The following is an 11,168-nucleotide window of genomic DNA, read 5'->3' as shown; positions in this document are numbered from 1 at the left end:
GACAGTCGTGATGTTTTTGATGAGAAATCGGAAGCGAAGTTCAGAACGTAACAATGTTCGATGACTTGACACAACCGTGCACAACTAGATGTACATGATTAACTGAGGAAAGCCGGGGGAGGGGGAGGGGGGCAGGGGGCCCGCCCCCTTGGAAAAAACGTGTGAAAACACGTTAATTTTACCTTTTTTTGGAGATGCCCCCCCCCCTCGCGCTATTTGTCAAATTTTCGAGGGCCAACAAAAAATTAGTGCTCACTACCCCCCCCCCCCCCACTGAGCGAAATATGGTGGCTCAATATAAAGGCCACTTAGGGAGTGTAGGACGTGTGTACCCCCCCCCCCCTTTCCATGCACGCACTGACAATTTTCGGTAATTACTGTAAGAAAGTTAATGAGATTATTTTTTTCTTTTAGAATAGACCTGCTTCAAAACCGGCGAATTTGTCGGCAAATGTAATGATCTAACGAGTCTCTACTTTTTTCCTCCCTTCTCATTTGTTCTAGTTGGGATTAATATTTTCATCTTTGGTCGACATTTCGTGAGTGTGTATGCGTGTGTGTGTGTGTGTGTGTGCGTGCGTGCGTGCGTGTGTGTATGTTGGAGGGGGGAACCTAAATTTGTCGATTTTTTTTGTTAAGGGTGTTAATCATAAATTATTATTGGACCTCATGGATGGTCGACGAAATGGGAATTAGTCAAGAGAATGATATGTCTGTGTACATCATCCTTGAAAAATTAATCCGAGACTTCATCCGTCATTAGTTTTGCACAAGGCAGTAAGGATACGCTCATGTAAAGGCGGCCCTCCAGGGGGGGGGGGCACAGTGCCCCTTTAACTTTGTAATAAGTGCCCCTTCTTACATAGGAAAAGTGTCCTTTTTACTTTGCAAGTGCCCCTATTAAAATGTATAAAGGCCCTTCCCTTCTCAACCTATGATAAGTGCCCCCTTTGCTTCGACAAGTTCCCATTTTCCTTTGCAATAAGTGTTACAATAACAATAACAATCACACGATAAGGGGGCACGTTCTTCTTTTGGATACGTATTAAGGCATAGGCTACTTTATTAGGTTCCAAGCGAGGAATGGTCACGTTGTGCTCCTATCACCACCACCCCAATCCAATATTCCTCTAAACAGTGCCATATATCCATGCAACTAACAGCTTCCTGTCAGGCATGTGACCAAACAGGTGAGAGTGAAATTCATTCGCAGCCTTGCGTGACCGTAGTAATTATATACAACATCACGAGCCATGCTGGTCACGAGCACAGACAGAGGCGACGGAGTGACTTCCAAAGTGGGGGGGGGGGGGGGGGGGGGGAGGGGACCAACAAAAAAGGGCACTTTCTGGAAAAAGGGGGAACCTTCAAAGGGAAATCTCAAAGCGAAAATATACCATTTTTAGACATTGGTATATACCCCTATAATTGTGATTACATGAAAAGGGATGGTTTCAATATTTGTTTCTCTGTATACATCGTATAAGACATTGCTTAAGCACCATACCTTGCAGTTGGGTGTGATGGTCTGAAAATTCATTTGCGAGCGCGAGGACAAAATTAAGATTTGTGAGGTCGCAAAGCAAAAATTACATCTCATAAAGAGGAAAAGCCTAATCCTGAAGGGGTTAAAAGCACATTCTCATAACAGAAGACTGAAAAGACCTTTGATAAGTAACATAACTATGACATATATAAATGCGAGCGAGCGTAGCGAGCGATCTTTGGGGAATATTGCTTATAGTCGCTTGCATTTAGGGGCACGTTTAATGATGAAAGGAAAAGGGGACACTTATCGAAAGGGATGACACTTATTAGAAAAGAAATGGTGCACGTGTCAAAGTACAACGGGTAATTATCAGAGGTGAAAATGGGGTACTTCTTACACCTTAAAAAGGGGCACTCACCAGGGATGAAAAAGACACTTATGAGAATTAAAAAGGGGCACTTATAATAAAGGGAAATGTGCATTTGTTGAAAGAAAATGGGTACCGATCAGATTTTAATAGGGGCATTTACCAGGGAAGAAAAAGGGCACTTATGAGAATGAAAAGGGACTATCAGGATAGGTGAGAAGGGAAAGGGGCTTTTTTAATGGGGGCACTTATCATAAGGAAAATGGGCACTTATTAGAAAGGAAAGGGGCACATGTGAAAATATAAGGTGCGCTCCACCGAGTTAAAAGGGGAAGTTTTTAAAAGGGGGAAGGGGCACTTGTCAAAGAAAAAAGGGGCACCTCCCAGATTCAAATAGGGCAATTATCAGAGGTGAAGGGGCGCTTATCAAAACTGAAAAGGGGCACTTCTCGTACCTGAAAAGGGGCACTTACTTGAGATTAAATACTTACTGCAAAGAAAAATGGGATCTTGTCGAAGGAAAAGGGGTATACGTGTTAAAATAAAAGGGGCACTTATCAGAGGTGGAAAGGGGAAGGGGCACTTTTACAAATTGATAGGGGGCACTTGTAATAGTAAAAGGGGCACTTTGTATGTAAAAAGGGCCCCTTTAGGATCCTTGAAAAAAAATTGGGGGGGGGGCACTGTGCGCCCCCTACCCCCCCCCCCCCCCTCTGAGCACAGAAACACAAAGCCATTATTATTATCATTTATTATCATCATTATAAAAAAAAATTAGTAGTAGTTGTAGTATCATTTTTAATATTTTATTATTATTATTATTATTATTATATCATTATTAGTAGTAGTTGTAGAAGTAGAAGTAGAAGTAGTAGTAGTAGTAGTAGTAGCAGTAGGGGGGGGGGGGGTAAGAGGACACTTTTTTTTTTTTTTTTTTGTCACGATATTTTTAATTTTGACATTTTGCTCCGTTGCGGGGGGGGGGGGTAAGGTCACCTTTTTAGGTCAGCCATAGGCATTTTTTTTTTTTTTTTTTTTTAATAAAAAAAAAAAAAAAAAAAAAATTGGTCGGGGGGGGGGCACGCCCGTTTTTCAGTACATTTTGGGCGAATTTAGGGCTGATTTTAACATATTGTTTTGGCAGGGCGGGGGGGGGGGGGCACGTGCCCCCTGTGCCCCCCCCCCCTGGATCCGCCACTTTGCCTATTGCAGTCTCATATTGCAGACACTCTAACGCACAACGACTGACAAGGGTCTGAACCTGCAAACTATTAAACACGTGACATCGAAATGGTTATTGTTATTAAAAATGTCCGTATGATATAGTAATGACGAGTCATGCCGATCACGAGCACGGAAATACACGTGAAACCCAAGTAAACAATTATCTCAGTTTGATCCGATCATGCGTTTGTATTGGAGAAACAACTTGATACAATCACACCAATGGGTTGAAGAGAGATGGGAAGATAATTACAGATCGCAAAAACTATTTTAAAAAACTGAGGCAATTTCAATCGCATTGTGTTATAGCTTTTGAAATTTATAACCCTGAACCGACCACATAATTTTGAAGCGATAGGTACTAATGATGGGTTACTACTGTCCTTGAATTGATTTTATCGAAATACTTTACGATCGTATTAGAAGATGAAGGAGACGAAGGACGAAGAAGGAGACGAAGAAGGTAAAGAAGATGAAGAAGATAAAGATGAAGAAGAAAAATGAAAAGAACAAGAAGAATAAACAGAAGAAGAATATGAAGAAGAAATTTAAAAAAGAACATCAACAAGAAAAAAATGACAACATTAACAAAAACATCCAAGACAACGAGAGAAGTGGCTTTAATAAAGGCATTCATGATAATGATATTTACCATTTACAATAATTATAGCGCAATTATTCCTGTCTTAAAACATATCAATGCGCTTTACACAAATTACATAATTACCCTAGATTAATAAAGGCCATTAATTTTGATGGGGTCCACAATTAAATGGGCTACTGTTTACTCAGGCCCACCTATTCTCATGATTTTAATCCTGTCTATAAGTCCTCCTCTATATGTGAAATGTTATTTTGGTTTAGGGTTCGTTTGTTTTCATTTTTAGTACAGACTAAGCCGACGATACCGAGATGAGATGTTTATTTTTTCAGTAGTGAGGGGTGGGGTCGCTGTGTTCAGGCGCTTATGCAGCGGGGGGTTTGGGGGTTAACCCCCCCCCCTCAATTTGAAAAAAAAAAAAAGCTGAAGGAGGCACCCCACTCCCCCCCCCCCCCCCCCCCCCCCCTTATTCAGCGGTTGGCTGGGTCGTTGCGAAATTTTCGGCGCGATTTTAGAACATTCCCCCCCCCCCCTTGAAAAAATCCTGCGTACGCCACTGGCTGTGTTGTATGTGTAAGCAGGGAGGGGAGAAAATGAAGAGGGCATTTATAGTCTCACCTCCCTGGTGTAAGTCGGGATGGAGGCAAATAAATAAAAACGAAGATAACTTTTCATTCTCGTACTGTGTTTTACCTCTGCAAAAGTTGCATGTACAATCAATTGATAAATTTCAGTCAAGAACTGTGGTTAAAGGGATAGTTGAGTTCTTGTTTCAGACCGAGAGTACCTTCAAAGTGCATGTGTATTGCTCTTATTCTTATTAATGCCATTTCTAGTGCCCTTTTATCACCTAAAGTTGCTATGAAGGTAATTTTAGACCCCAAAATGTGTGAAATTTAGCCAATACGATCATACCAATTCAGCTCCACGTTAAAAAAAAACATGGTGACTGTTAATTAATTAATATTAACAATACTTGGGTCGGCTGGTTGTGCGTATTATAACCAACACGAAAAAGCCAACAAAAAAACCAACATCGGCATTGGCTGGAATAAAACGTATAAGGCGCTATTTCGTTTTTTCAACGGCTGGTTTAAATTATCGAATATATTTGTGGTGGTACACAAATATTAGAAATGGTTATATTTATGGATATTTCAGCCGTGTTTGAACCGATTTTGATCAAACAAAGATGATTAACATTTAGATTTTATGTTCATTGAAATTTGACACTCAGTTCTTCATTATCACACACAAAACTATTTTGTGTAGCGCCCTCCGCAACAGAACTGAACTATCACTGCTCAAAACTGACATACGTCCAAATATCAGTCACCATTATCATAACTAGGCCTATCATTACAATCATATAGCGATAGTTTTGCTGTATATAGCCCTTTCAAAATGTTCAATATATTATTGGAAATACAATATGTACGGTTAAACATGCCCAACCTCGTTGCCGAAATTTGTATGGAATACTCCTAAAGACCTGTATCGTCAATAGCATCTTTTTACTTTCTTCTTTTTTAACGCAATTTTGCCGAAAGGCATTTAACTGCTTTAATACCATTACATTTTAATGTTTTGTTGATACTTTTGATTTTCTGGAGCTTTGGACAAAATCTAGTGAGAGCCCCATCCAACCCCATTTTCCCATTTTGTTCAAATATTATAGGGGGAAGTTTGAGCACGCCTGTTTCTTTTTAATATTTTGGTGTTCATTTTCCAGGTATGAATTATTACCCTTGATGATGAGACCACAATGCTTTTATATTCGTAGTGTACGATAGGACCTACGTTGTTTGCTTCGTGTCTGAATCTACAGACTAACATAAGGTGATTTGTTTTTTAATGTGTGTGTTTCTGTTGAGCCCGGCTGTTGAGGCGTCGTACAAAAAAACTCCTCGATTTCTATCGACAAAATATGAACAAACAAAGCTTTTACCGCAATAACTCTGATTTATACAGGTGAACATAACAATGTGAAAATACAATCAACTTCATGACAGCCTGAGGATGTTTTGTATCTGGCTGCTGAAATAAAAACGTCCGTTTTCACATTCTAGTCGAAATTTCAGGGTCACAACGGCGTCCCAGTTATGAAACCGAAGCTGGTCGATGTACCTATATCCTCACATGATCTCGGGTCAAGTGACATTGCAGTACAGTGTTTCTACTACTACCGTGTTCAGACATAATTGTGTACATTTCATTTATTATCATTGAGTAAAGAAAATTATGTGCGTGCCTGTAGCTAGGTTTGAAATGACTGTGTGATATCCTGTTCTGATTCGGTGTGTATACACAAACTAAGTGAAGCAACGACCTGAGAATTTCCTAGATTAAATTTGGAAAAAGATAATGATAGCACTCTCCTTCGTTTCGTGATGTCTACGACTACATGGGCATGTATAGTAAACGGTATATAAGACGCGTCGTCAAACAACCTGTAGAATCTTTTGAAATGACGGCGATATGACCTCACAACTTCAACTATTATAATGAGGACTACTGACGCTAAATATCTTTAAAAACAATTTTGAGACTTTAGTCAAAGCATATTTCCTCAGTCTCTTCCTCCACCGCCCTCATCTCTCCCTCTCCCTCTCTCTCCCTCTCTCTCCCCCTCCCCCTCTATATATATCTCTCTCTCTCTTTCACTTTTCTTCTATCATGTGTTTTCCTTCTGTACATCTAAGTCCATCGTCTTATTTTTCTCGGCCAAATTCCACAATAAAATTGATTCCCATTTTCATTTGATCACAAGAATTTATAGCCTCTTCAATTTCTTAAAACGAAAGAACATTAACAAAAAAAACAACATATAGGCCTATTTATAATTCGCAATGAAATTTAATCACCAAAAGGAAAATGAAAGAAGAAAGTCAGTTGGCTTTCTCGATACAAACAACCGTAAAAAGAGACCGAACATAATTATCCCAGTAATCATGTGAGAAAAGCAAGGAACACGTGAACACTGATGTTTTTGCTAATACCAATTAGGAAACTGATACACTTAAAACATCATGCAGAAACACGTGAGTGTACAGTTGAAATGCACATATGCACATGTACATGATGTATGATACTTGTACATGACTTCTTGAGTCACGTTGAGAGCTGCTCGTGTAGTCAACCCAGTTAGGTGCGAGAGAAGAAACAAAACGTATACAAGTAAACTGGCGTCGTCTATAATAATGCTTATATCTTTCTTCTACACCTGAATGTCATTTTATTCAATTTATAGCTGTGTTCAAAATGTAAATTAAGGTGTCATGCCCATTTTTTATTTTTTTTTTTATAGAAGGCATGTACGGGGGGGGGGGGGGGGTATAATGTGCAGCCCCGCGTGTTGTAGACACATTGGAAATAGAGTAGATTACAAACTAAAAATATGCTGGGCCTCCAAAAACGGGCGGGGGCGTACATCAGGTTCATTACACTGTATTCCGCTCTGCTCATAAAATGTAAAAATAATTATAATATACAATTTGATAGAAACCAATTAACACGAAAATACAACAAAGCAACAAAAAAAAATACAAACATGGCTATCAAATAAAAACGTGATCGAGCATGAATAATAATTGTCTATCACAAAATCATCGGCCATCTTCATTCACTTTATTTCTTTTCTTCAAAATTAGTGGGCAAAACCCAGACATTGAAAATGCTGAAAACACTTAATGAGTCAATAATTGCACAATATACGTGCAGACAAAGGCAAATCAGCATTGCCTGTCGAACAACATTTCAATCAGTACTCTTAGTTGAAATAATTATAATAATCACTTGACTATGATTTCTCCCCCCCCCTCCTTTTCTTTGTTTTAATTCTGTCTAGATATCTGAAGATCTTACTTTCTGTTTGCTTGATAGAAAACGTTTACCTTTTAGTCCCCGTCGGTAAATTTGGAAATCTATGGAAATGCTTTACCCATGACATCAACCCAGGGCACCGTTTCATAAAACTTGTTATCATAACAAGTTACAAGCTACTGTTATAAGCTACTGAAATCATGGCATCTGATTGGCTGAGAGCACATTTGTCATAGAAATTTAGCATTTGTTATAGATAACAAGTTTTATGAAACGGGCCCCTGGATAGCACTCTCTTTTAAGACAACTTTCAGCGCACACCCCATTCCAAATGATCTAGCCACGCCCTCGAGGACAATCACAACCATAAAATAGAAATTTGACTCAAATAATATTCTGAATTTGCAAAGTAATTGAGGGTATATTTTTTATCATTTCTTCTGCGTTTCTATTTTCGGTAAGATCAAACCGTAAAGAGCTATAAATATAATTTTGATTATGCGATGAACTGAATTAGTAAAAGTAATAGTTCGTTTTAGCATCTTACGAACAGTAAAAACCCAGCAATAACCATCTAAACTATAAGACACGAGAAACATTCGATTGGTTTATACGAAAATGTGTACACCTGGGTGTAGATAAAGATACATATGTGATTACGATGTTCACCCCCTGCTTGTTCACTTTGCTAATAACAACTTTGAAAATTAATTCAAATTAAGTGAATGAGCATAATTATTATAGGATAATGTGTGACGAGGGAAAAATAAGTTCATCAAATTTCCAGGTGCATTTTGGTATAAAATTGATGAGAGCCGTGGCACAATCACGAGCATAATTTGTTGCTTTTTCTATGTAGTGTGTAGACTATTTTATGGAGATCAGGTTTTTGCGGGGGCGATGCCCCCTGCCAAAATGCCTATATAGATTAACCAGCGGTATCAACATATTTCAATAGATCAATCAGTAAAAATAAATGAACATTTAAAAATAATCTTTAACAGAGTAGAGTAAATAATTATACTACAATCACGATAAACAATATCAAAGCGCATAAACAATCTTTAAAATATCTCAAGTTTCATTATCCAAGGCATTAAAGTGTATAAAGCTGCATGCAAACAGTGTATTGAAAAACAAATCGCTTTGTATTATAAAACATCCTCAAAGCTTTTCAGCTGCATTTTCCTAAAAGAAATACGTAATGAATTCATTCTATTAATGTGTAAGGACCCCACCCATTTTTTTATTTATTTTTTTATTTGGGGGGGGGGGGCGCTCTCAAAAAAGCATACATGTATTTACAAATCAATATGCTGATACTAATATAACAATCTTATCTACAGCCACCATTACAAATACTTCTAATAACGATATGCATTATGGCCTATATATAATATACATATACACATACACACACACGTTAAATTTGTCTAAATTTCTGAAAAAAACAATGTACAAACTACAAAGGCACCTTTCAAATTCGAATGTAGGCCTATCATTATTAGGCCCTTAGATAACAAAAATAATGCATCTTTATCTCCAGTTACAAATTTTAAAGTATTTGGTTAATTCTGCTCAAAAACTCGCGTCTCAGACTAGTAATTTGATTCAGGCTATATCACAATGAAAATGAAATGAGTAAGAACTAAGTAAGTAAGAATGCACTGCATTGGCACTTCTTCAATTATCCTGTTCAATGAGTTTCTACAATAGAACACCCCCCCCCCCCCCCCATGAAAAGTAGGCTCATCTCAACATGATGTGTTCATTGTGTTGGCTTTTATGCCTGTGGACCATCAGACTTTTTAATTTCAAAGAAGAAGAAGTATTCGTGCAGCAACTACATGATTTATTGCTTCCGTTGTTGACACTGCCATTCCTGCCTTGTGACTGACCTAAACCGTCAACATATCTCTTGAAATAGGGTCCATTCTGTTCATTCCGGTAGTCGATGTCACTATCATCCACACCCGAGGGGGCGATTGGAGATTGATGGCTTTGGGAGGTTAGGAACGAGGCACCTCTCTCCTCGGAGGATCTTCTTAAAGGCATGAGTGAAGTGTAGCTTTTCATTTCCGCTTCGTCATTGCAGTAGACTTCTTCCAGATTCATTGGCGCGCTCAGTCTTTCTGGCTGCAGACAAAAGCGATCTGGATGAACCATGGTGGGTACAGGAACAGCTGCAATGTCATGGGGTGTCTTTCTTGACGGACGTACTGATGAGCGACTAGGCAACCCATCATTGAAACAGGTTATATGATGGGAGGGAAGGTTATTACCTACTTTGGATGCAGTACTGTGTGGTGACAAGCAAACGGCTTCAGTTGTCAGGGAATTCGCGTCAGAGGTTCTCTCAGGATATCTCTTTTCGCCACTGCTCTGCTTTGGATGAGTGTCATTCTCCTGAAGTGCAGGTGGCTGATTCTGGAAAGGAGACGAATGAATTTCTGCATGCAACATAACAGGTGCATTGAGGTTGTTGGTACCATTCAGCCCCTTTGGCGTGTGAAGGACAATCTTACCAGAAATGATAGGTAGAGTAAAGGTATTGTCAGGTGGCCAGGTGAAGTTGGATGAACTGGCATCAGTGTTGACTGCCTTGTCAACACACTGTACCTTGGGGGTATTCTGGCACAACAATGAGTTGTATCTATTTCCGGTTGATGACCTCTCATATCCCATTTGGTCCTTTCCAGAGGAAGGAAATGGTCCATCTAGTCTTTCCACAGAGGAATACTGAGAAAACTTTCTTTGAAAGTCTGTCCCTGTAGTAAAGTTTGAAGGAGATGCAATGCCTACAGAGTCCTCTGATCCGGAACTCCTACTTTCTCTGTAACTACCCTGTGATCTTTCTTCATCTGATCCTGAATATGTCATGCATGATCGTGGACAAGACGAGTCATCATCGAGTCCAGCTTGCTCATACTTCATCCAATCTGAGTTCTGGTGAAAGCCATTCTCTGATCCTGGCGTGGCATTCCCTGCAGTCTGCTGGCTGGCGATTACGTGAGAGGCCGTCTCTACTTCACCTTCCAAGAAAGCTAGTATCTCTTTTGTAAAGCTTGGAACATCCTGGCTCTTTTCTCCGTGATCCCTCACCCACTTCTCAAGAGAAGTGAAGAGGGAGAGCTGCTGATGTGCTGCGGAAAAGATGTCATTGATGCCCAGTTTCTCGAGGAATTGGTTGACCATGCGCAGATAGATGATGGCTAGATCTAGAAGATCAGCCTTGTCAACTCGTCTATGCCTTGGTAGCTGATGGCACAGTGGGACAAGAGAGCGGATAGTATCAAGACATGTATTGATGCGGTCTCTGCGACGTTTTTCCACATCTTTATGACTATCTAGGTATTCCCTGGACTTCTTTCTTGAGCTCAGATCCAATGGGTTTGGATCCAAGTTTCGACGCTTGCCTAGGATGTGTTGAATCTGTGCAAGTTCAGATTGAGTGGCCATGGTACCAGATCGGAAGGAAGCCCTGCAGAAACAATACAATCAAGACAAACAAAAATCAATTATTGATGAATCACATTAATTTTTCTTCACCATTATTTTCTACCATGCAGTTTAGTCGCTTGAAATGAAATAATATATAACTTTGTAGATTTAGCAATGGGGCCAAAAATGGCTTAGTAAAGCTCCCGAAAGTATAGATCTACTAA

Source organism: Strongylocentrotus purpuratus, unplaced genomic scaffold (genome assembly GCF_000002235.5).
Source record: "Strongylocentrotus purpuratus isolate Spur 01 unplaced genomic scaffold, Spur_5.0 spur5_scaffold_6, whole genome shotgun sequence".
Classification (NCBI taxonomy): Eukaryota; Metazoa; Echinodermata; class Echinoidea; order Camarodonta; family Strongylocentrotidae; genus Strongylocentrotus; species Strongylocentrotus purpuratus.
This window is presented reverse-complemented; position numbering follows the sequence as displayed.